At 43.3% G+C, this 27,657-nt stretch overlaps 1 protein-coding gene across 2 annotated transcripts in view; it reads right to left on the reverse strand.

Moving 5' to 3' along the window:
• The window catches only part of clocka (clock circadian regulator a), a 70,951-nt gene extending 43,524 nt beyond the window's left edge, over nucleotides 1–27,427 (reverse strand). The window contains exons 1-2 of one of the 2 annotated variants that reach the window (XM_084185467.1): nucleotides 27,368–27,427; nucleotides 5,486–5,575 (exon numbers count right to left, since the gene is read on the reverse strand). The gene's annotated coding sequence lies outside the window, so the exon portion shown is untranslated. The remainder of the gene's footprint in view (nucleotides 1–5,485; nucleotides 5,576–27,367) is intronic. The other variant, XM_084185466.1, reaches the window with a different exon arrangement.
• Between the last annotated feature and the right edge of the window lie 230 nt (nucleotides 27,428–27,657).

Here is a 27,657-nt window from a genome sequence, read left to right on the forward strand (position 1 = left end):
CACATTCATTTATTTAACATAAAAAATATTAATATGAATGAATCTAAACAGTACCCTTTTTGATTTTGTTAATTTTAAGACGTATTGTTTGGAACAATATCTACTCTATAAGTACATACGATTTCCAGAGTGGCCTCTGCTAATTCTGATCAATTTTATGAGCATCACCAACACAGTGAATGGGAAAATGGATTCAAAGGGATCTCTGCTGGTGATTTCTTGAATGTGCAATCCTAAAAGGAGGGCTGTGATTGGTTAATGAACTATAATGTACATTTCTATGTATAAAATGGTCATATCATCAAGTACCAGAGTGCCCCCTCTTGAAATGTGATGTGTTTGAAGAGTATATGGGTCCAAACAATGTCTAAAAATAAGCAAAATCAAAAAGGGTACTATAAATGAATGGGAATCTAGACAGAATCTAGATAATAATTCATATTTGAGAGCACAATATAGACTAAGGAGTATAATGACACCAAGATGCTGTCTGTATCATGTACGGTTCACGGATCATAGGGTCTTACTGGAGGTATGTAAAACGTACCTAGATTAAACACAAGAAATCTGATCCGGATCGTATGGACCTTGGCATACAGAATAGGTCCTCTCTAAGCTCAGCCTAAGCCTGTGTGTACCATCCCCGACATATTCTGACATCGAAAACCAAGAGGAATTTGTGGACCATCTATTAGTAAGGGGTTAGGATAGCCGGAGTGTCACCATGTGAAAAGCAGCAGTACTGCTTTTAGGGAACTGACAGTGGGGATGGGAAAAATGTGTCCGCCATAGAAACGGGTCCATCGGCTCGCATTGCCGACATTTAAAACATTCAGCCGTTCAGACAAGGAGCTGGAGGAGGAGAGGTTCTGCTCTAAGTGGCAGAGAATCCCTCATTAATCTAACGCAGTTGGAAACCACCAATGAGCATCAACACATTCATTGCCGGGAAAGCGAACCAAATATACATTTACCCACACTTTGCATATACACCCTCTCTCTCTCCCGCTCTCAGACGCAAAGGTTACACCTCTCCCTGTTAATCAGACAATAAGAGAGAGTGTGCCTGCTACAGCGCACACGGTGGTTAATGGCTTCTAATTTGTAGGCTGACAATTCCAAGAAGAGGGAGAATACAGTGGATTTCTCTGTAAGTGGAGTTACTGACAAACAACAACAGCAGGCTCGATGATTCTTCTGACAGTCAGTGACCCATACTGTAGCTGGGCTTAGGCTAAAGTCTAGACCTTGAGCTACTGTTCCTCTTTCCATGCTGCTGCCCAGTTCCCTGCCCTCCCCTGCCCGTCTCCCCACCACTGGGCTGCTGAAGCCCCCAGAGCTGGGCAACCAGTTGTGTTCCGCCCCGGCAGCACAAAAGGGGTCTTTGTTTGCGTTTGCGTCCCGCAGTCCACAGACAGGAATGTCTGAGAGTAGGGCAGCGGTTTCCAATGGCAGCGGGAGGGAGGAGAGGCTGCCAGGAGCCCTGCCACTTGCCCATTCTCCCACAGTGGCCGGTTCAGAGTAGAGAGAGAGAAAGAGAGAGGGGGATGAGCACTGCCAAGCCAACACAGGAGAGGAGGAAATTAAAGATGCCATGCCAACTGCCCACAGTGCCCGCTATCACCGCCTACCACAATATGTGTCATGAGTGTAGGCTTACATGAGCGTTTTTCTCTGCACGTTGACAAGTTGTGCAGACCCACCGTCCAAAGGTTGTTTTTATTGGCTGGGGTCAAACAGAACATTTCAGATTCCTTAGTCACCTACTACACCTAGGTTACACTAGCATAGGGGTCTCCAACAGCTAGATCGTGAGCTACCAGTAGCTTGTCCCTCAATTCTGAAAGTACATCCATTTTCATGTGTTCCATCGCAAACTGTCATAAACATAAAGCTACTATCCAATCAAAGCCACATTGACATTATCCCACCACTGGTTAGCAACTATTGGCTTAAAAAGCCAAACGTAACACAATATCTGGCAATTCATTTCCAGCAATATTGCCGCCGTCGGTCTGTTTGGTGCATGTGTTAGCGATGCTAATGATAACCATCTTGTGGGTAGACAAAGACTTTCCTCAAAAACCTTCTCAATTAAATGTTTACTGCAAAGTTGGCTTACCTGACAGAACTACATCATTATTTGTATCAATTGGTTGGCCAATGTTTTGCAAACTCTGCCATGACATGTGCTATAGCAATACGTCTAACAGCAGAAACATGCGCAGTTAAAGGGGAATTACACTCAAATCTATATACAGTACCAGTCAAAGGTTTGGACACACCTACTCATTCCAAGGTTTGTCTTTATTTTTACTATTTTCTACATTGTAGAATAATAGTGAAGACATCAAAACGATGAAATAACACATATGGAATCATGTAGTAACCCAAAATGTGTTAAACAAATAAAAAAATAGCTGTCATCAAGGCAAAGGGTGGCTACTTTGAAGAATCTCAAATATAAAATATATTTTGATTTGTTTAACACTTTTTTGGTTACTACATGATTCCATTTGTGTTATTTCATAGTTTTGAGGTCTTCACTATTATTCTACAATGTAGAAAATAGTAAAAATTAAGAAAAACCCTGGAATGAGTAGGTGTGTCCAAACTTTTGACTGGTACTGTATATTTTAACAAATTGGATGGTGATTTAATCATTGACATGGACTCAGAACATACATTTTTGTTGTTTCTCTATGAATAGCATCACAGCCAATGGTGGTGATGATGATGATCAGGGATGTCAAATTATCAAAACCACAATTTTATTCAGCTCCAAGCCTTTAGTCCCAATACTTGTTGTAGAGTTTCTGCTCAAACTCAGTTTGTCACATACATCCCAAAAAGTTTGAACTGCCCCTACAGATTACCAACTCCAGCAACAATGCATTCCTGCTGAGATCAGGTGGTCCTCTGTAGCTCAGCTGGTAGAGCACGGCGCTTGTAACGCCAAGGTAGTGGGTTCGATCCCCGGGACCACCAATACACAAAAATGTATGCACGCATGACTGTAAGTCGCTTTGGATAAAAGCGTCTGCTAAATGACATATTATTATTATTATTATCAGCTCCGTTAGGCCTAATGTTCATATCCTCAAACCCAGTCCTGGGGCTGGGGGTGGATGGAGGGTGGGTGGAAGGAGACAACCGTGTAACCGACGGTTAACAATGAAGACCGTCATGAAAATAACTGTCATAACGTAAAAAAAGATATACAGCTGACTGAAGACAGGACAGCCGGGCATTCGTGCGGTTGAGTCAGTTTCTGCGGTAACATGGACTCAATTGGTGGGCTGGGAATTGCCAGGGACCTCACGATACGATATCACTTGCTGATACGATATGTACTGCGATTCAACACTGTGATTTTAATGCAATTCCATGGTGCTCACTATTATGTCTGCTGCAGAGGAACAAGAGAGAGCCATGAGAAAAAGAGTTTTGATCAGTCATGGAAATTAAAGTGCTGAAAACAAATTGGCTCCCCATTTTAAAAGAAGATGGAGAACAAGCTATAGGATGAAAAATACTGGAGTTTTGGTGCAGATACAGACAACTAGCGCAAAAATAATATTGCGATAGATTGTCAAAAATAATATCCCGATATGTAACTGTATCAATATTTTCCCCCATCACTACTTAATAGGCAGGGCAAACCCGTTTTGGTGATTTCTGGTATATCATCAAAATAAATAAATCACAGCATGTTTATGAACTCATTCAGCAGTTTTTACCAGATTACGTACAATACCATTGGAAAATACTGTTGTTAATAAAGTTCAATTTATATTACAAAAAATGTAATTGAAAATTATGCTGTCGCTGCTTTCTGTTGACAAGACATTTTGATAGATAGCCCAAAGTCAAAACACAGTTTTAAAGTGTCCAAATCAATACCCAATATGCAGAAACAGTTTGTGATATATTGAAAACCTAAATATACAATTTACTATATAAACATACTTGTGCAACAATAGAAATCATATTACTTGTATTTTTTTTAAACAAGCACCTTATAAACTGCACAAATATGGCAAAATAATTTAACATGTCAATTTATGATAGTATACACTGAGTGTACAAAACATTAGGAACACCTGCTCTTTCCTTGACATAGACTGACCAGGTGAATCCAGGTGAAAGCTATGATCCCGTACTGATGTCACCTGTTAAATCCACTTCAATCAGTGTAGATGAAGGGGAGGAGATATGTTAAATGATTTTTAAGCCTTGATACATGGATTGTGTATGTGTGCCATTCAGAGGGTGAATGGGAAAGACAAAATATGTAAGTGCCTTTGGTAGTAGGTGCCAGGCGCACCGGTTTGAGTGTGTCAAGAACTGCAACGCTGCTGGGTTTTTCACGCTCAACAATTTCCTGTGTAGCAAGAATGGTCCACCACGCAAAGAACATCCAGCCAACTTGACACAACTGTGGGAAGCATTGGAGTCAACATGGGCCAGCATCCCTGTGGAACGCTTTCGACACCTTGTAGAGTCCATGCCCCGACGAATTGAGGCTGATCTGAGGGCAAAAGGGGGGAGGGAGGGGTGTTCCTAATGTTTGGTATACTCAGTGTAGAATCATGAGAATCGCAATACATATTGTATCGGCACCCAAGTATCATGATAATATCGAGGATGTTGCCCACTTACAAACTATTGCAACAATAACATTTATTTCTCACTCATTTAACTATTTAGAGAGATTAAAAATACTCTTTACCCGGGCACACTAGACTAGAGCCTCCATAGAGTCTGTGCAGCAGCCTGAACATTTGACGTCCCTACTCTTAACAACGTGATGAAACTTCGTTGCTCCTTGCTGAAACAAGCAAGGTGTTGTAGCGAACAAGCACACATAGAAAAGGTGCAAGCAAGGTGCAACAGCAGCACACAAAAAATAGTCTATGGCAGCACATGCAGTCAGGAGCAGAGGAGAGGAAAACATTAGCGTCAAAAAATTCGTATTGTTTTTTTTTTGTTGCTATTCGAACAGTTATTACGGAGACCGCGGTCATTTGGCTGGCCAATTACCGTCATCCAAAATTCCATGACCGTCACAGCTCTAATGTCAACATCAGAAGCAACATTCAACAGATATTTTAACAATTTATCCCAAGCTAGTCAGGCAATAATTTACCCATTATTCCAAAACACTTACGTAACACCGTTTTGACCTATTACCTGGACACATTTTAACAATTACTTTACTCTACTTGGGCAAACCCAAATACCCACTTTGAGAAACCCTAAATCATGTTTCAGACTCCAATAAACTGCCACATAGCTATATCATCAAATATAAATTACATACACAAATAACCTAAATTCTACACTGCGTGTATGCAAAAATGATTTAGACCACATTAACGTAATAGACCCGTCACACCAATGGTGCCAGTCTAAATGGAGTTGTTGCATAGACTGTACAGTACATTCCTTAAATGCCATGCAGCCTTTTTCTTAATCTCCTTACCTCGTTCACTTTATTAAGCGATGTCCAGTAAGGCAACCAACCTTCTGTAGCCTGTGGTCTCAGCACAGTCGTTTTCTTCAAAATGTTGACCTGGAAAATCAAAATAACAAAAGGCCAATGAGAACCATACATACATTTGATCAAGATTGCCCTGTGGTCTGGGCGAGTCTACATGGTAGGAATATGAAACAGTTGTTACCTAACATTCTTGTGCAGTGACCCACCTGAAGCTTTTCGAATTTCCTTGTGACCAGCCAAAGAAACAAACACAATATATTGTGCCAGAGTGCAGTCTTTAGCAGGCAGAGACTAGGGCTGGGAATTGCCAGTGACTTCACAATACGATATTATCACGATACTTAGGTGTTGATACGATATGTATTGCGATTCTCACGATTATATATGTATAGCGATTCGATAATGCGATTCGATGTTCCAAACATTGCTCCCCATGTCTGCTGCAAAGGGACAAGAATGAGCCATGATCAGTCATGGAAATAAAAGTGCTGAAATCATGTTGGCTCACCATCACAAAAGAAGGAGAACAAGCTAGAGAAGGAGTTAGGGTGTTGCTTTATGTTGCTTTAGGTTGCTTGAGGTGAACTGTGTTTCCAGAGGACAAGGCAGTGACGTGTGAGAGCATAGCAGTGCTGAAGGTTCTAGCCATCAGCTCTGCTTCTCCCAGAGGTTTTGATAAGAGATTAATCACATCCTGAAGCTCCCAAAGCACTCACATACCAGTCAGAAAACTCAGACACACTCAATCACACACACCTCCTAAACTCATTTACAACCATCGCTCGGCACTGTGTCAGTCAGCTGGGATGGGGGGTTCGGTACCACAGATGTAAACACAAGCTTCCATCTGCTCCTGGATCCACATGAAATTAAACCTCAGTGTGTGTTGTTGGCGAGAGAGAGAGAAAGAGAGAGAAAGAGATAGAGAAGGGTTGGGCTCATTTCAAATTGATTTCAATTAAAAATGTGAAATAAATAGCTTCTACTTTTCAGTTTATTGAAAAGTCTTTAAATTGTAATTTTAGTTTACTTCCTGAATTTACTGCCTTCAATATGAATTGAGCCCAACCCTGACAGACAGACAGGGCTAGTGACTTGAAGGGGTTTAAAAGGTGCTGCGCATAGAATTTCTCCCCTACGTGGAAGCTAGGTGAATTGCAACAGTGCTAGGCTGCATTCAAAACAAATCTCCCCCGCATCTCATTTCCCTGTAACATGGTGGAGACTCACGCTTGAGCCTTTTACTTTCGGTTTTGGTCCACCAGCTTCAAACAGCTGGAAAAACTCTATTTTTTGTGATTTAAAATATATTTCACAGCAATTTAGATGGTACAACGATTCTCTACACTCTTCAGTGCTTGTTTTCTCACATAAACTGAAATTGAGCAAACAGTGTAGAATTTTAGCAACCAGGAAATGACAGACCGATTTCTACAATGGCCACTTGACCCGATTCCCACTAGATAACACAGCCACAAAGTAAAAAAAGCAACCATAAGCTGCCTCCAACATTGTTTTAGAGAATTTGGCAGTACGTCCAGCCGGCCTCACAACCACAGACCATGTGTAACCACGCCAGCCCAGGGCCTCCACATCCAGCTTCTTCACCTGCGGGATCGTCTGAGACCAGCCACCCGGACAGCTGATGAAAATGTGGGTTTGCACAATTGAAGAATTTCGGCACAAACTTTCAGAAACCGTCTCAGGGAAGCTCATCTGTGTGCTCGTCTTCCTCACCAGGGTCTTGACCTGACTGCAGTTCGGTATTTTAACCGACTTCAGTAGGTAAATGCTCACCTTCGATGGCCACTGGCATGCTGGAGAAGGGTGCTCTTCACGGATGAATCCCGGTTTCAACTGTACTGGGCAGATGGCAGACATCGAGTGCCCCATGGTGGCGGTGGGGTTATGGTATGGGCAGGCAAAAGCTACAGACAACGAACACAATAGCATTTTATCGATGGCAATTTGAATGCACAGAGATACCGTGACGAGATCCTGAGGCCCATATTCGTGCCATTCATCCGCCGCCAACACCTCATCTTTCAGCATGATAATGCACAGCCCCATGTTGCAAGGATCTGTACACAATTCCTGGAAGCTGAAAACAGTGTGTTCCAGTTCCCGCCAATATCCAGCAACTTCGCACAGCCATTGAAGAAGAGTGGGGACAACGTTCCACAGGCCCCAATCAACAGCCTGATCAACTCTATGCAAAAGGGATGTGTCGCACTGCATGAGGCAAATGGTGGTCACACCAGATACTGACTGGGTTTCTGATCCACGCCCCTACTTTTTTTTTTAAGGTATCTGTGACCAACAGATGCATATCTGTATTCCCAGTCATGTGAAATCCATAGTTTAGGGCCTAAATCATTTATTTTAATTGACTGATTTCCTTATATTAACTGTAACTCAGTAACATCTTTGAAATTGTTTCATGTTGCGTTTATATTTTTGTTCAGTGTATATAATAGCAATGAACTTGGAAACCAAAGGATTAAATGGATGTGTTGTGCTTTAAAACAAAAGGCCAATTTATCCTTTCCAATAAGCTGCTCATTAAATGTACATCATTCAGGCTAAAGGCTTGTTATTTATGACCCACCGCCTTGATTTGAAATTGTGTTTTTTACATTGGATAAGAGTAGAGACTCAGAGCTACAAAATGGTATATTATACACTGCAGTTGAGGAACAATGGGAAAGTAATTCTGCTTTGAAAGTTGATAAACTTGTAACCCCACTTTTGAGAAAATGGCCCTTGAATGTTTTGGTACACCTACTGGAGAGCTATTCTTTGTCTACACCTATTCAGCATCGTTCACACCATCTTAAGCCTTAGCCCCACCCATTTCTTAAGCCTTAGCCCCACCCAAGCCTTAGCCCCACCCATACACTTCATCTAGTCCTTGGCTATATCCTAATCTGACTTTGAAAGTGTCCAGTTAAAAATATTGTATACATATTTTAGAATTATTAGATGATTCTTACCCAGACACTTGTCTAAATTGATGGGTCATGAAAAATAAATGCTATAACCACCCCCCAGACACAACTGACTAACTTGATGGGTCATGTAATCATTCTCTTGCGAGTCTTTTGTTTAGAGATGTAGCTAGCTAAACAATGAACCATAATCCCAACCCATAGCTACAGTACAAATGGATTGTCATAGCTAGCCACTATGCATGAAAAGCTAGAGTATGAATATGCAGGTAGCTAAAGCTAACCAACTATAACTAGCAATGCAAATGGCTTTCTGAGATACGAATAATATTACTACACAGATCATACACGTAACGTTAGCTAGCGAGCCAGCAAGCTAACGTTCACTAGCTAGCTAACGTTAACAGTATGCTTTGACGCAATGAAAACGACTTTCTGACAAAATTAGAAATGTATAATATCTGAAAATGTAGCTAGACTCTTACCCGTATACATGGATGAACGCTTCATGGCAGCGTGTCTTTTCCGTTTGGTTTGTAGCTATCTACAGCTTGTTCAGCCCGTTGTTGTGTCAAGTCACTCCGGTTCACACTGACCGTGTGCAGAAAAGTACTCAGTCACAACTTTTCCCCACTTGTCTTTGTCGATAACACCTGCTAAATTCTGGGCAGCAATGTTGTTGAGAGCAGTAGCAACACTTTTGCAGATCCATTGCTAAAGTGATATATTTTTTTAAAAGCCGCAATAGCAAGGATTATATACACATACTGAGCAGCTCATGTTATAGACAGAAGCGAGCTACATGGCAGACCAATCCGAACTCATCTCTCGGCATGTCCAGCCCATCCATTATCTCAGCCAATCATGGCTAGCGGGAAGATTCCAGTCTTTTTCCGTGGCTAAACCAATTAGGCTCATAATTTAACAATTGTATTCATATTTACAGATGGCATACGAGTTTGTTATTAAGGCACATGAAAGTTCACATGTTCCAGAAGGCATTTCTAACCCCCAAAAAAGTATTATAAAAACTTTTTAAAACTTTCAAATGCCTCTCCTGTGAAGCAGTGACGTGTGACATAGGCCTAGCTACTTGAAACAGGTCACATTTCAGACGATGGTCAAAGACGTGACAGATTGTTGTCAGTGACAAAAGCTTTGGTGCTCTGCCATAACAAAGGCTGTAATTCCAGGCAGCACCACAATGGAGTATACAATTGCCAGAGACCACAGACAAGCCTATGCTAAAAGAAAAAGCCATCTGTGTAAATCTCTGCCTGAACATCATGACACAGAGTGGTCAGTTTCGTCAAACAGTTGACATACATCCTGAAATGAGATGTGATTACTGATCAATTCAATTATACATTTATAATTAGTAGGTTCTTATCTGTTTTAACAAACCTTTTTTATTTTGTACTTATGTATTGTATATTGTTTTTTTGTGGTGTGGTTTTCATATAAGCCCTTGGGCTTCCAACCACACCTGCACGCTGTTTTTTTTGTGTTAATTTATTTGTATCTGTATTGTTGTCTATCACTTGTTTTCTTTGGAGCAAATAAAAAATCTTTTTTTTTTTTTTTTTTCAGACCTAGATACATTACTGTTGAGACATATGGGGGAAACACCACCTCAATACCTAAAAAGGGGACAGCAGTGTGGAGTAGTGGAGCAAGCTGGATTTGGTATTAGCCTAGCCTAGGAAGCAGCCTGCCTCCACTCTACTGGAATATAATAAATACAATTTAGAGCAAGTTCACAGAGTAGCTACACAAGGGATGCAGGCTAACCGCCATACTCACACATGCCTGCTTCTATCTCTCCTCACCCTGCCATCTTAAAAAATACATTCTGTTTTTGTGTGTTTTTTCATTAATTCTTTCCAACAGAGGAGTCATCACACCCCAATATAATGGCTTATTTCCAAACTCCACAGCCCTTGGTGATTATCCTGTACACATTTCACAAAGGTTTGGATGGATTGGTTTTTTTACACCGCAATTGTGATTGACTTGAAGACGGTCAAAGTTATTTTGCAGTGAAGGACTAACACGCTCTAAGATCAAAAGCCCTAAGGACATAGTCCTATCAGGCTGTAATGTAACTAGTTGGTGGGCATACAATATGTTCTGCCATGCCCTGCTGCAGTGCATCAGCTGTCAGCTTCAGCTGGGCTGTTGTGTTGTGTTTCTGTAAAAGCAAAAGACTGCCAACTGGCAATCAACTAGCCAGCTAATTCACCTAACCTTCAAATCAATAGGACGTTATCTTGGCATCAAATGAACAACACCATACGTCACTCCATCTGAGGCCAGCCAATATTGTATGCCTCTAGAGTCCCGTTTCTATTGGCACTTGAACCCGGGTTGAAGTCATCCCGGGTTGGGCTGGCCTGGATGGGCATAGTCCAAATTGCGTTTCCATTGAATCTGTGTGGTCCACTAGAATTATAAGTGATGTCAACATTGCTAAGCAACCTGCGCATTCCATATGAGTGATCTCTGCGACCTGAAAAATTTAGAACGTTGGAGAATTGATCCTGTTGATACTATCTTCATTCTATTTAATTATTGGTCAGCTGGCCTAAGATACCCATGTTTAACCAGTTCGCTGCTAATTTTGGAAAAATATTTGAGCATTTCTGAATGAAGAATATAACATGTTGTACTGAAGTGTCTACCCAGATTGGCAGAAGAGTCTGGACCTCCTCAAAGGCCCAGGGAACCAACTTATTAGTTCTTTGCCGCAACAGTATCCATTTTTCAGTTGATTGATGAAGAAGCTGATAACTGGTTGCTTAGCAATGGTGTTTGCCAACTTGAGCACAACGTCACTGGCCTGAATTTTAATCGGGCTAGCATCAGTTGTGAAACTGGGCTGCACTGGCCAGGGTTTCCTCCGACCCAGCTCGAATTTGAGAATTCCATTCGAGCTAGCTCGAATTTGGCCCTACTTCAAAGTGCTGTCAAAATGCACATCTCCTCATATAAGTTATTTCCTCACTCTGCAGTTTCTACGAATACAAGGTTTAGGCTAAGGAATAAACTGTACTATTTGGGGAGCGACTGACACACATCCTAACTTGGTCACGGTCAAACCAAAAGTCACTGTGCAGTTTCTAGAATTCAGACAACAGGCTACTTACTGTGCATGTTGTGTGCAGTGCTCAAGGACAACTTCCCCACGAATACTCCTAAACACAAACAATAACACTGAGGACACAGACAAGGCATGCAGACATAGCACTATAGATATCACAAGATGCAGGGCAAACTAGGTCTCTAGTACTGCCGGCAAAACAGATGCAGTTCAGAGTGGATGAGAATTGCTTACCATGGCCTGCCCTGAACAACTTGTTCAACCATAGAGCCACTGAACAACTTATTCCGTTTCCATGGTCAAATGTACGTTTCAGCATTGGTTACATGCTGCGTCTGTCAGTGCAGATATTGGATAGGTAAAATTCAGAGGGCAACTTAGCAATAACAGATGACGTATCTATCTTGGACTACACAAACATTGGCCATTGCAAGATGGTACTGCTTGAACAGCTGATAAAGACACATATTGGTATGTCTTCAAGGCTGTCCAAAACACAACCCTACTGAGCATCACAGGAACCAGTGCACCAAACTGCATTAGACAGGCATTCCGTGCATAAATAAGCAAAATGTGTAGCCTACATCAAGGCAGTAAATTAATACAATGAACATGGTCAGATAGCTCTAGTTGAATATAGCAGTGGCCATTAGATTTATGCCAGTGGGATACATTGTATCCTAGTCAAAAGCCGTATACGGGTGATTCTCATGAAACCAGTTTAAAACATGTCTGTAGCAAATAGAGTTACAAAACCATGATACATCTGGAAAAATCAACTATCATTCTGCAGACTAAGATGTCTAGTTTTTGGCAAAGTGCAATATGTAACTTTCTGGGTGACCTGACCAAATTCACATAGAAATGTGTGTTATAGATCTGTCATTCTCATTGAAAGCAAGTCTAAGAAGCGGTAGATATGTTCTATGTGCACCATTTCTGTTTCACTTTTGTGTCTTTTACTTTCGGTTTTGTACACCAGCTTCAAAACAGCTGAAAATACAATATTGTTGGTTATGGAAAATATGTTTCACAGCAGTTTAGCTGGTACAATGATTCTCTACACTATACTTGCTTGTTTTGTCAAAAATTAGGCGAACTATTAGAATTTTAGCAACCAGTAATTGGCGGCATGATTTCTGCATAGTGCATCTTTAAATACATTTTATATTTTTGCCTGAATATCTTACATTTTCACCCAAAATTCTCATTACCGAAATGCGTCCGGATTAAATTATCGGGTCATTCTATACAATCTTACTTTATAAAAAACAAACTTATTTGAATAAAACACAAAATATGTGCTGACGTTTGTCTATAAATACATATATTTTTTATAATAGTTGACGTTTACATTAAACTATCATTCAGTATTTATTACGTAAAAACACTGTCTGTGGACGTCTCATTACCGTAACACTTTTTCAAGTTCCTGTAAAAACTCCAATAAATAACGTTATATTCAACCATGCTTGATGCATCCTCTAGAGGAGTAGTCCTTAGATGAGCATAAATTCATGTATTCGCTTAAATGCCTTCAGAATTAGGTTCTTATTCTCAAACACCCCCTTTACCTCACTTGGCCTTCTCATTACCAAAACAGCAAAAAAGTTCAAATTGGGAAAAAGTCAGAGAACCATTACCTTCCCAACAGGGAGGCATGAATGGGCTTTAGTGATGTGGTCAATTGTTTGTTGACTCATAATGGCTCTCCTATTATTTGCAGATTGAGCTAAGGGCCTCTCATTACCAAAACACACATTTCTCATTACTACATCATTTTCAGGTCCGTTTCGGTAATGAGAACCTTAATTTCGGTAATGATACTAAGCTAATTCTAATCTATACTCAATGGGTGTGCTGTGCTGGTAACTTAATTTATTTACTAGGAGCTCTTCTTAAACCTATTGCATAGATATTTTTGTAACACAACAGTTATTTGATTAAGTAGGGTTTGTTAGGAAAAATGGGGTGTATAAACCCCATGTAACTTACTTTAAGCCACAATTGGCAGGATATCCCTGATTTCGACATGTGTGCCTGTTTTCACACTTGTTTGATATCCCAAGACAGTTCTTGGTCCATATCTCACGTATTTAGATACTTTATAGGCATATTGTGTAATGCTGTTTGCCCATAGGATCCCAATCAATCCAGAAATATACCTAAAATACCTTTCAACCACAAATATCCACATCCTAATAAACTAATACAGTGGGGGAAAAAAGTATTTAGTCAGCCACCAATTGTGCAAGTTCTCCCACTTAAAAAGATGAGAGAGGCCTGTAATTTTCATCATAGGTACACGTCAACAATGACAGACAAATTGAGATGATTTTCTCCAGAAAATCACATTGTAGGATTTTTTATGAATTTATTTGCAAATTATGGTGGAAAATAAGTATTTGGTCACCTACAAACAAGCAAGATTTCTGGCTCTCACAGACCTCTAACTTATTCTTTAAGAGGCTCCTCTGTCCTCCACTCGTTACCTGTATTAATGGCACCTGTTTGAACTTGTTATCAGTATAAAAGACACCTGTCCACAACCTCAAACAGTCACACTCCAAACTCCACTATGGCCAAGACCAAAGAGCTGTCAAAGGACACCAGAAACAAAATTGTAGACCTGCACCAGGCTGGGAAGACTGAATCTGCAATAGGTAAGCAGCTTGGTTTGAAGAAATCAACTGTGGGAGCAATTATTAGGAAATGGAAGACATACAAGACCACTGATAATCTCCCTCGATCTGGGGCTCCACGCAAGATCTCACCCCGTGTGGTCAAAATGATCACAAGAACGGTGAGCAAAAATCCCAGAACCACACGGGGGGACCTAGTGAATGACCTGCAGAGAGCTGGGACCAAAGTAACAAAGCCTACCATCAGTAACACACTACGCCGCCAGGGACTCAAATCCTGCAGTGCCAGACGTGTCCCCCTGCTTAAGCCAGTACATGTCCAGGCCCGTCTGAAGTTTGCTAGAGTGCATTTGGATGATCCAGAAGAGGATTGGGAGAATGTCATATGGTCAGATGAAATCAAAATATAACTTTTTGGTAAAAACTCAACTCGTCGTGTTTGGAGGACAAAGAATGCTGAGTTGCATCCAAAGAACACCATACCTACTGTGAAGCATGGGGGTGGAAACATCATGCTTTGGGGCTGTTTTTCTGCAAAGGGACCAGGACGATTGATCCGTGTAAAGGAAAGAATGAATGGGGCCATGTATCGTGAGATTTTGAGTGAAAACCTCCTTCCATCAGCAAGGGCATTGAAGATGAAACGTGGCTGGGTCTTTCAGCATGACAATGATCCCAAACACACCGCCCGGGCAACGAAGGAGTGGCTTCGTAAGAAGCATTTCAAGGTCCTGGAGTGGCCTAGCCAGTCTCCAGATCTCAACCCCATAGAAAATCTTTGGAGGGAGTTGAAAGTCCGTGTTGCCCAGCGACAGCCCCAAAACATCACTGCTCTAGAGGAGATCTGCATGGAGGAATGGGCCAAAATACCAGCAACAGTGTGTGAAAACCTTGTGAAGACTTACAGAAAACATTTGACCTGTGGCACTGCCAACAACTGGTATATAACAAAGTATTGAGAAACTTTTGTTATTGACCAAATACTTATTTTCCACCATAATTTGCAAATAAATTCATAAAAATTCCTACAATGTGATTTTCTGGATTTTTTTTCTTCTCATTTTGTCTGTCATAGTTGACGTGTACCTATGATGAAAATTACAGGCCTCTCTCATCTTTTTAAGTGGGAGAACTTGCACAATTGGTGGCTGACTAAATACTTTTTCCCCCCACTGTATTACCTGTAACGACCTTGGATAAAAAATGAATATTAAGTCACTTTAACAACGTTTAAGTCCACTTTTGAAATTACATACATGCAATTACTTTACTTATACTGAAATAAGGGGTGTTTTTGTAAATTGCATTAAGATCGGTGATTTTATACTGAACAAAAATGTACAGTTAAAAAATTTACAGTTCATATAGAAAATCAGTCAATTGAAATAAATTCATTAGACCCTAATCTATGGATTTCACATGACTGGGAATACAGATATGCATCTGTTGGTCACAGATACCTTTAAAATAAGGTAGGGGCATGGATCAGAAAACCACTCAGTATCTGGTGTGACCACCATTTGCCTTATGCAGCGCAACACCTCTCCTTCGCATAGTATTGATTGTGGCCTGTGGAATGTTGTCCTACTCCTCTTCAATGGCTGTGCGAAGTTGCTGGATATTGGCGGGAACTGGAACACACTGTCGTACACATTGATCCAGAGCATCCCAAACATGCTCAATGTGTCACGGATTCTGCCGAGGCTGCTCCTCCTCCTTGCTCGGGCAGGCTTCGGCGTTCGTCGTCCCCGGAGTACTAGCTACTGCCGTTCGATGTTATCGGTGTTTGTTTAGTTTTGTCTGTATTGTTTACACCTGTACGTCATTATGTTTAATTGTTTCCCTTATATTACCCCTGTCTCTCATCAGGACATTGTGTGTGATTGTTTTTCCCTTCACGGTTGTCATTTTAGTGAGCGGGTTATTTCCTCCCTGCGTGGAGTTATTTCTGTGTTCTTTTGGATCCTTATCGGATTAAAGTACGTGTCCGAGAGTTCTGTGTCCTGCGCCTGACTTCTTTTACCGCATCTCACCGACAGTCGTGACAGAATCACACACCTTAACATGGAGTCAGCAGGAGCGACGGCACCGACTGGATCACTCGAGGAGCGCGTCCTACAACAGGCAGCGATGCTCCAAAATCTTGGTGCCGCTATGGATAACGTTATGAACACTTTGGGACGATGGGAGAGAGGAGGTTTGCCCACACCTCCTCCAACGATACCACCACCATCGGCTACTCCTATCGTCTCACATCCGGAGTCCAGTGGGATTCGGCTCTCGCTCCCGAGGGCTTATGATGGCACCGCAGCCGGGTGTCAGGGTTTCCTGCTCCAGGTGGAACTTTACCTGGCAACCATTCACCCGGCACCCTCGGGATACGAGAGCGTGTCCGCCCTCATCTCCTGTCTGTCCGGCAAGGCACTGGAGTGGGCCAACGCCGAGTGGTGAGGGATAGACGCCGCTACTGTGAACTATGCGGAGGAATTCGCACTGGACTTCCGGACTCATGCTGCCAATTCGGGATGGAATGAGAGGGCCCTCATCGACCAATACAGGTGTAGCTTAAGAGAGGACGTTCGTCGAGAGCTGGCCTGCAGGGACACCAACCTAAGCTTCAATCAGCTGGTGGACATGTCGATTCGCCTGGATACCCTGTTGGCTACCCGCGGACGTCCAGCGCTGGGGCCGTCCATTCCATCCCCCAGCACCTCCGAGCCGAGCCCTATGGAGCTCGGGGGTGCTGGTAGTAGGGAGGCCAGGAAGGAGGCAGTCCCCTGCACCAGCTGTGGCCGCCGAGGACACACGACGGTTCGGTGCTGGGGAGGGTCTCCTCGGACTCGAGGCAGCAGGCAGCGCACTGATGAGTCATTCCCGGTGAGTAAGGTCCCAACTCACCCAGAGCTCTCTGCTGTTCATATGTGTATCCAAGTTATGTTTCCAGAAGTTTCTTCTTACTCTCAGCATAAGGCGCTAGTCGATTCAGGCGCAGCTGGGAATTTTATGGATCGCCATTTCTCATATAAGTTAGGAATCCCTATATTACCAGTCGATGTGCCCTTCCCTATCCATGCCCTAGATAGCCGGCCTTTGGGGTCGGGATTGATTAGGGAGGTCACAGCGCCACTGAAAATGAAAACGCAGAAGGGTCATGAGAAGACTATACAGTTGTATTTAATTGACTCTCCTGCGTTTCCAGTGGTGTTGGGACTTCCCTGGTTAATATCTCATGACCCCAACATTTCATGGCAACAGAGGGCTCTCAAGGGATGGTCTGATCAGTGTGTGGGGCGGTGTGTAGGTGTTTCCGTAGGGGCAACGACGGTGGAGAGTCCGAACCAAATGCCCACAATGCACATTCCTCCTGAGTATGCCGATTTGGCAAGCGCCTTCTGTAAGAAGAAGGCAACTCAATTACCACCTCATCGACAGGGGGATTGTGCGATAGACCTCCAGGTTGGCGCTGCGCTCCCTCGCAGCCATGTGTATCCTCTGTCTCAGGAGGAGACGGCTGCTATGGAGACATACGTCGCCGAATCCTTGAGACAGGGATACATACGGCCATCCACTTCTCCTGCGTCCTCAAGTTTCTTTTTTGTGAAGAAGAAGGATGGGGGTTTACGCCCGTGTATTGATTACCGTGGTCTCAATCAGATCACTATTAAATACAGCTATCCTCTCCCTCTGATTGCTAGTATGACGGAGTCATTACACGGGGCGCGCTTCTTCACAAAATTGGATCTCAGGAGCGCTTACAACCTGGTGCGCATTCGGGAGGGAGATGAGTGGAAGACAGCATTCAGTACCACCTCGGGTCACTATGAGTACCTCGTCATGCCATACGGTTTAATGAATGCTCCTTCAGTCTTCCAATCATTTGTAGACGAGATTTTCCGGGATTTGCATGGACAGGGGGTAGTGGTGTATATTGATGACATTCTGATATACTCCGCTACACGTACCGAGCATCTGTCCCTGGTACGTCGGGTGCTGGGTAGACTGTTGGAGCATGATCTGTATGTGAAGGCAGAGAAATGTCTGTTTTTCCAGGAGTCCATCTCCTTCCTGGGACACCGGTTGTCTGCGTCAGGGGTGGAGATGGAGATTGACCGCGTTTCAGCCGTGCGTAATTGGCAGACTCCAACTACAGTATAGGAGGTGCAGCGTTTTTTGGGTTTTGCCAATTACTACCGGAGGTTTATCCGGGGTTTTGGACAGGTAGCAGCTCCCATTACCTCCCTGCTAAAGGGGGGCCCGGTGCGTTTGCAGTGGTCGGCTGAGGCGGACAGGGCGTTTAGTCATTTGAAGGACCTGTTCACCTCAGCTCCGGTGCTGGCACATCCGGATCCCTCTTTGGTGTTCCAAGTCGAGGTGGATGCGTCCGAGGCGGGAATCGGTGCTATACTGTCTCAGCGCTCGGGCACGCCTCCAAAACTCTGCCCCTGTGCTTTCTATTCTAAGAAGCTCAGTCCGGCGGAACGCAATTATGACGTGGGGGACAGGGAGCTGCTAGCTGTGGTCCAGGCCCTGAAGGTGTGGAGACATTGGCTTGAGGGGGCTAACCACCCTTTTCTCATTCTGGCTGACCATCGTAACCTGGAGTACATCAAGGCAGCGAAGAGACTGAACCCTCGTCAGGCTAGGTGGGCCATGTTTCTCGCCCGGTTTGTCTTTAAGATCACTTATATCCCAGGGTCACAGAACGTTAAGGCAGACGCCCTGTCCCGACGATATGACACAGAGGAGAGGTGCATTGAGCCCACTCCCATACTACCGGAGTCTTGTCTCGTGGCACCGGTGGTGTGGGAGGTCGACACGGAAATCGAGCGGGCGTTACGTACCGACCCTTCTCCCCCAGAGTGTCCAGAGGGACGGAGGTACGTACCGCTCGAGGTCCGTGACCGACTGATTTATTGGGCTCACACGTCACCCTCCTCTGGTCATCCTGGTATTGGTCGGACGGTGCACTGTCTTAGCGGGAAGTACTGGTGGCCCACCTTAGCTAAGGACGTGAGGGTTTACGTTTCTTCCTGCTCGGTGTGCGCCCAGTGTAAGGCGACTAGACACCTGCCCACAGGGAAGTTACAACCTCTCCCCGTTCCACAACGGCCGTGGTCTCACCTGTCGGTGGATTTTGTCACGGACCTTCCCCCCTCCCAGGGGAATACCACGATCTTGGTCGTTGTGGATCGGTTTTCTAAGGCCTGCCGTCTCATCCCTATGCCAGGTCTTCCTACAGCCCTACAAACGGCCGAAGCCCTGTTTACTCACGTTTTCCGGCACTACGGGGTGCCTGAGGATATAGTGTCTGATCGGGGTCCCCAGTTCACCTCTAGAGTGTGGAGGGCGTTTATGGAACGTTTGGGGGTCTCGATCAGCCTTACCTCGGGTTTTCACCCTGAGAGTAATGGGCAGGTGGAGAGAGTAAACCAAGATGTGGGTAGGTTTCTGAGGTCCTACTGCCAGGACCGGCAGGAGGAGTGGTCGGGGTATATTCCCTGGGCAGAGATAGCCCAAAACTCACTCCGCCACTCCTCCACTAATCTCACTCCTTTCCAGTGTGTGTTGGGCTATCAGCCGGTTCTGGCACCCTGGCATCAGAGCCAGATCGAGGCTCCTGCGGTGGATGAATGGTTTCGGCGCTCTGAGGAGACATGGAACGCTGCGCACGTCCATCTGCAGCGGGCTATCAGACGGCAAAAGGCGAGCGCCGATCGCCGCCGCAGTGAGGGTCCGGTTTATGCACCGGGAGATCGGGTCTGGCTCTCGACCAGAAACCTGCCCCTTCACCTGCCCTGCCGGAAGCTGGGCCGGCGGTTTGTGGGGCCATTTAAAGTCCTGAGGAGATTGAACGAGGTTTGTTATAGGTTACAGCTGCCTGTTAATTATCGCATTAACCCCTCGTTCCATGTGTCTCTCCTCAGGCCGGTGGTAGCTGGTCCACTCCAGGAGAATGAGGTACGAGAGGCCCCTCCGCCCCCACTAGACATCGAAGGGGCTCCGGCGTACTCAGTCCGTTCCATCGTGGATTCGAGGCGTCGGATGGGGGGTCTTCAGTATCTTGTGGAGTGGGAGGGGTACGGTCCGGAGGAACGGTGCTGGGTCCCTAGGAGGGACATCCTAGATCCCTCCCTGTTGACAGAGTTCCACCGGAGTCACCCGACTCGCCCTGCTCCGCGTCCTCCTGGCCGTCCCCGAGGCCGGGGTCGGCGCACGGCTGGAGCAGCGCGTCAAGGGGGGGGTACTGTCACGGATTCTGCCGAGGCTGCTCCTCCTCCTTGCTCGGGCAGGCTTCGGCGTTCGTCGTCCCCGGAGTACTAGCTACTGCCGTTCGATGTTATCGGTGTTTGTTTAGTTTTGTCTGTATTGTTTACACCTGTTCGTCATTATGTTTAATTGTTTCCCTTATATTACCCCTGTCTCTCATCAGGACATTGTGTGTGATTGTTTTTCCCTTCACGGTTGTCATTTTAGTGAGCGGGTTATTTCCTCCCTGCGTGGAGTTATTTCTGTGTTCTTTTGGATCCTTATCGGATTAAAGTACGTGTCCCAGAGTTCTGTGTCCTGCGCCTGACATCTTTTACCGCATCTCACCAACAGTCGTGACACAATGGGTGACATGTCTGGTGAGTATGCAGGCCATGGAAGAACTGGGACATTTTCAGCTTCCAGGAATTGTGTACAGATCCTTGCGACATGGGGCTGTGCATTATCATGCTGAAATATGAGGTGATGGCGGCGGATGAATGGCACAACAATGGGCCTCAGGATCTCGTCAAGGTATCTCTGTGCATTCAAATGGCCTTTGATAAAATGCAATTGTGTTCATTGTCCATAGCTTATGCCTGCCCATACCATAACCCCACCACCACCATGGGGCACTCTGTTCACAACGTTGACATCAGCAAACCGCTCACCCACACGATGCCATACATACATAATGTCTGCCATCTGCCCGGTACAGTTGAAACCGAGATTCATCCGTGAAGAGCACACTTCTCCAGGGTGCCAGTGGCCATCGAAGGTAAGCATTTGCCCACTGAAGTCGGTTACGACGCCAAACTTCAGTCAGGTCAAGACCCTGGTGAGGACGACGAGCACGCAGATGAGCTTCCCTGAGATAGTTTCTGACAGTTTGTGTAGAAATTCTTTGGTTGTGCAAACACAGTTTTATCAGCTGTCCGGGTGGCTGGTCTCAGACGATCTCGCAGGTGAAGAAGCCGGATGTGGAGGTCCTGGGCTGGCGTGGTTACACGTGGTCTGCGGTTGTGAGGCAGGTTGGATGTACTGCCAAATTCTATAAAACAACATTGGAGGCAGCTTATGGTAGAGAAAAAGCATTTTGTGCATTTCAAACATTTCTGGCATCTTTTATTTCAGCTCATGAAACATGGGACCAACACTTTACATGTTGCGTATATATTTTTGTTCAGTGTATTTCACCTCCAAGCCATCAAATTTTCTAGGTAATTAAAAGCTCAAATTTGTGACAGTCTCTGTGGTCCAATAGGTATCAGAGATGGTCCCTAATTTAGAGAATCTCAGATGCTATAAATGCTTTTGCTTTTACTACAGGCTATGGCAGTGTTTTTTGTACTTGCAGTCCAGCCAATTAAAAAGTGCACATTCACTTCCATAACATTTGTTCTAGGCTACCAGCATGTAAGATAAACATGCACAATAACACAGGATGCCCTTACAAAATTTTACTGCAAGTTTTAAATGCAGTAAAACTGCAGTACAATGAAATAATGGTTATTTAATTAATGATATCTGGATTGCTTGCTGTGTGTGTTGGCTTCTAATGGTAATTTTTTGTCTGTGTTAGCTAATTGCACTGTTTATTGTGCTATACATTTTCTTCTGTTCCACTAAATGCTGTTTTGATGTTCTAGTATGACTAACTAAATTTGTTTTCAGAATTTAACAAATAACACATAGGCCTCTGTCTTTTAATTCAATAGCCTACTACAATCCACCAGGATTGACAAAACTCTATTTTTATCGCATTTATTTCCATCAATAATTAGTCCAATATTATTGCACCTGAATATGACCCAGAAAATATTACTATTTTTCCTGAAAGGTTGTAAGCAATTAAAATAATGCATGCAGTAATTGGATTTTAATTTCAGTAGCTAAATAAGGAGGTAAGCATATCAGTTCCAGCTAAAGCAATGGAATATTTTTTGTTTCACTACCCCGTACAGTATGTGGCGGCAGTACACCAATAGGTGTAGTCTGCCATAAAACCTTTAAGAAAACTAAGCTAAAACTTGGATTGGAATCTGTGTCTCACGCGCAGCAATATATCTCTGCGCTCAGGCAGCCTGCTCGAGCGCATCCTTCAACATTCCATATGGCAGTTGGGACAGAGCGCCCGGTAAGCTACACAACAACACAGCTGGAAAACCACAGTTTCTCGAAATATACACAAGAAACTTTGAAAAGATTTGACTGCTAAGTGGTAGTCCCCTGTTCTCCTGCATTTCTGTTTTACTTTTGTAAGTAAAGCAGCGGTTTGTTGGGGAGAAGAACATTAAGGAACGTGTTTAGCTAGCAACTGTAGTTAGCTAGCTTGCTAATTTAGCTGGCTAATTTTAGCTAACTAGCTGTTAGCTCTCTGACTAATCCTCCATGGACATGATACATTTTAATTTTGACCTGTTGTAGGCGTTGGTTGTAGCTAGCTAACTGACACTTTGATTTCTGTTAATGATAGTAAATGTGTGTGTGTCAGTGGAGGCTCCTCAGAGGAGGAAGGGGAGGACCATCCTCCTCAGTGAATTTCATAAAAAATAAAACAGGGTGAATGGAATATGAACGACAGTCATCCAACATGCTGTAATAGAAATAAGGCCATGCTCATGTAGCAACCTCATGATGGGTATAGGAAAAATTCGAGAATCATGTAGTAGCCTAAACCTAACGCTGTTACATTGAACAGGGTGAATGGAATATGAACGACAGTCATCCAACATGCTGTAATAGAAATAAGGCCATGCTCATGGAAAGTAAAAATCGTCCTCCCTCATCTTAAATGGCACCGACCACCACTGGTGTGTGTGTCCTCTATGTGTGTGTGTCCTCTAAATGTGTGAGAGAGATAACTTTAGAAAAAACATTGTCATGTCAACGTTGTCATGCTAACTATGTGTGTATCTGTGTGAGAGGGGGAAGAGAGATTATGATTATGATCACAATAAATTATAGAAAAGATTGTCATCATGTCAATGTTGTGTCATGTTAGATGTGTGTGTGTGTGTGTGAGAAAGAGAGAATACATGAATACACTAAACATTGATTGTTTGTGTGCGTAAGACTGTAAACTACGCTAATTCTTGAAACTTCTACCCCCAATATGGATGTGAAGATTTTCTTAATTCATCAGAGATCCTTGTATTTTTGTGTATTTTATATTTGAGAATACCATACATTTTGCCAATCCCTGCTCCCCCTCAACACACATTATTACATTACACCGCTCAACTGCCTTTGTCAATTCTTTATTCTCTGTTTTTGCAGGAATCTTCCAGCTTGGATGGAAGGATGGAGGAGGGAACAAAGGGAAGGAGTACAGAAGTGATCCAGCCTGCTGACTAAGAAATGTAAATAGCCTATGTTTTGCTGTCTATCCCTCGATCTCTCTCCGTCTGCCTGCCTGACTGCCAGATTGCCAAAGAACCCTTTTGGAACCCTTTTTTCTAAGAGTGTAGTGTAAGTAGATCCAATTTAAATTGCACCGCTTCTAATAATATAACATTGTAAAGAAAATCAAATCGAATTTTAACTCGCCTTTTTTCCCCAGGTGCAAAACCCTTGTGTCCTGATTTAACAGACACCTCCCTTGGTGAGCAATGTTCCCTCTAAGCTGCGCGTGGGCGCGCATTTGCCCAGAGACTGCCGGGAGCGCAGAAGAAATATCAGCCAACAGAGAGAAGCACGAGATTGAACTTCACTCAACTTTCTAGAGTTTTCCCTGTTAGTTAACACTATCAACGTTTCCCTTTACTGTGGCAATTGTGATCCAATCAACGCAATATTAGCCACTTTCAATGCAACATACCAAAACAAAACGAACTATGAAAGAGATGTTGTTGTAGGCAGAACGCATCGGAGTAGGATTCTATTGGGCATGACTCAGCCTGTCCTCTACACAGACCAGTGCAGCATAACCAATCAGAGCTGCAGTAGGCCTATATGCAAATAGACCATTGCCATATATGGACATGTGGTGTTTACTTTGAACTGGACTTTGTTTACAGCTGTGGTCTGAGTAGATGAGCTTGTTTTGAGATCAAAGCAAGAGCTGCATGTAGCCATGTGTCCACATTTTGTTCATATTCTTTGCTAGTTATTGAGTTATTAGCCCAGTTATAGATCATTTGTAGTCAGCAATGGGGGAGTGATTGCTTCCTACAAGAGCACAAAACGTGTACATTTCTAGACATTGTTGAAAGGCAAGTCGGGTAAAGAGCTTTTTTTGTCTTAAAGGGGCAGTTTGTATTTTGAGACAGGCTTGAATAAGCTAAGTAGCCAATAGGCAGAGGGTAGCATAATTTGTCTGATTCTTTGTAATAATGGTATGGGAATAATAATGCATTTTATTTTGTAAAGTGGTTTCTTGCATCAAACAACAAAACAACATTTTCAGTCACCTCCTTGTCTGAAGAACAAGTGGATAAACAGGTTAATGTCAAGCCCTGCATGTTTTTTTCAAAAGTCTCATAATTTAGGCCTACATTGAACACCACACATTGGCTGCTACTGTAGGCTGAATGATAGAACATCTATTTCCATGTTAAAATGTTATGGGATGCATTTTCTATATTGTTTTTGACGGTAGACTACTCTGGGAGGCCTACATTATGATCAAATAGCCACAGTAGCCTACATGGCCACTGTTAAAACTGTAACTTAAAGTGGGTACAGCCTCAGTGTTTACAGCAAAAGCGCACTGGAAGTTGCATAGAATTTTCACAACATTCAAGTTTGCGCTCAGCAGACCTGAAATTTGCTCAGTGCCGGGAACATTGTTGGTGAGTGATGTAAAGTTTCTCCCATTTCTCTCTTGCTCATTCTCTCTGTCGCTCACTCAAACACGTGTGAAGTTGCAGAGAAGAGGACGAGATTAGCCAATTACACCCATTTCTAACACTGTTTGTTGCAGGAATTATATGACAGACACCTAACTTTTGAACAATATAATATTTTATTGTCTCTATTGCCTCTTTACACAAACTTCCTCAATTGGGGAACCTTTGTCCGGGACAATGTCCTCAGGATTATGGAGCGGTATGTTTATAAAAAGAATATTACATGTATTAGGATTAAGCAAAACTTTACCATTTAGAGAGGAGTTAAACATTTTCATTATCCAACTACTGTCTAATTTTGATATCCTCTTTCTTCAAAATGTTTCTGTTTGATGACCAATTAATTAATGTCCGACTTCAATATGTAGGGACAGAGGAGCAAACATGCCATTGCTACCACTTTTAGTCGATTCTGACTGTTTAAGATATTTTACTGTGCGTTATTGTCATGTCGTGTACTGCATGCCCACATTATGCTAATCGTTAATCATTAAATGTTTTATGCTTACAGTAAGTGTCATGAAAACTCAGGAGATTGATGTGTTGCGGGCCCTCTGGAAAGTCCCGAAATATGCCCCTAAACCGTGTTGGTGAAGGACGCAAAGTATGTATATGAGCAAGTTGTTCTTTTTTAAAGACATCTCTAAGCTACAACTGCCACAAAATTCTTCAACTAGTACCATGCAAATACTTTTAGCCAGCTGAGTCCACAAAGTTTCTTCAAGAATGTCCTTTTCTAGTTTGCTTAAAAAATCTCAAATTGATAAAGTTGTAATGCGCTGATTCTCTTCACTGCAGATCTGATCCATCACACGACTCTTCAAGAGGGCCACTATGCTCCAGATCGCTTTCTGTGCTCAGAGGTCCTTGATGAGGATCTACCGCATCACACCACTCTTATTAATCATTAATCAAATAAAACAATGGGCCTTTATATACTCACAATATTTCTATGCATGTAATTTCTGTGGGTGAATTATGAAACAATTACTGTACGCAGGTTCTACATGGAACCAAAAAGTATTCTGCCTAGAACCAAAAAGGGTTATTCGATGGGGACAGCTGAAGAGCCGTTTTGGAACACTTTTTTCTAAGAGTGTAGGTAATAAGCTGTAGTCAGGTGGTCATTACCAGGTTATGATGAGGTCTTAACTATGACCAGTAGGCTACATAATATAGCACATAATATAGTGGTCAGAATTATGACCAGCTGATCAGATAGAGGTCACAATTACAACCAACTGGTCGTATGGTGGTCTGAAAAATATGTAATATTCTGGTCAGTAAAAAGACGTTAGAAAACATAATTTTTCAACCAGTTTGCGACCAGAATAAAACCTCATACTGACGTCTTTTCAACCAGATCCTGACATGCAAAGTGTTTACTCCCCTTTTACGGATTTCCTCTGCATAATATTGATGTGTAGCCTATCTGCATTTCTCACTGGATCACCCAGCTACGTTTACAGGTTGCGTCCGCAGATCCTGGGTGAAAATGTTGGGGGTAAATTGGATTTGTTTCAGCCCCCATCCCTGCAAAAGCTTCCGATTGCACTGTACAAATTTAACTCACATTCACAGCTACTGTTCACTTCACTGCACAACCGCAGCGTTCAACCCACTGACATTATAGGTTCAACCCCAAAAGGAACATCGTTAGAAATTACAGTGAAAGAGACGCAACTGTGCTGTCATTGCAAACGCGCACCCGAAACCAACTGCGTGTTTCATCACTCCAAAACAGGGGTCAATGCGAGCTACCAGGCTAAATATAGCAACGTAGTTATAACACATTATGCGACAGATACATCCACAATACTAATTAAAATGGTAAACACACGAAAACCAGGGGCATATTTAAACATCAAAAACCTATGCGGCGTTCTACTGCACACTCCCGGGTATTTCTAGCCTAGATTACGAATGTGGGTCACCAGGCCTTCTGAATCAAGCTTGCATAGCTAAGAAAAAAAATACCTCCGTTTACTCCTCTTCAATATAACTGTGTCTGCACATAAACCTATGACAGGCGCGTTTCCAAATTACGTGGATTTTGTCGGTAAAAATTTAATTCTTACCTTGTCTGTTCATCTGGATTTCCCTGCTTCTTGTTTTGCTTCAGCTGGCCGCGTTGGGTTGAACTCATAGAGAATGATAGAGGCCTCTAGTGGCCAAAAAGCTATATTAGCATGGGCACCGCCATTGAGGGCTTCCACCATTTTAATGTAGTCAACTGGGTGGGACTTCCAACTTCATTGGCTGATCCTTCCTGGTGGGGTTTCCACTAGTTACCACAGCCACAAAGTCAAAATGGCTGTATGGTAAAAATTCATTCATTCAAAAACAAACATTTGCTTTTAATCTTAAT

Source organism: Coregonus lavaretus (genome assembly GCF_964263955.1).
Source record: "Coregonus lavaretus genome assembly, chromosome: 21".
NCBI lineage: Eukaryota > Metazoa > Chordata > Actinopteri > Salmoniformes > Salmonidae > Coregonus > Coregonus lavaretus.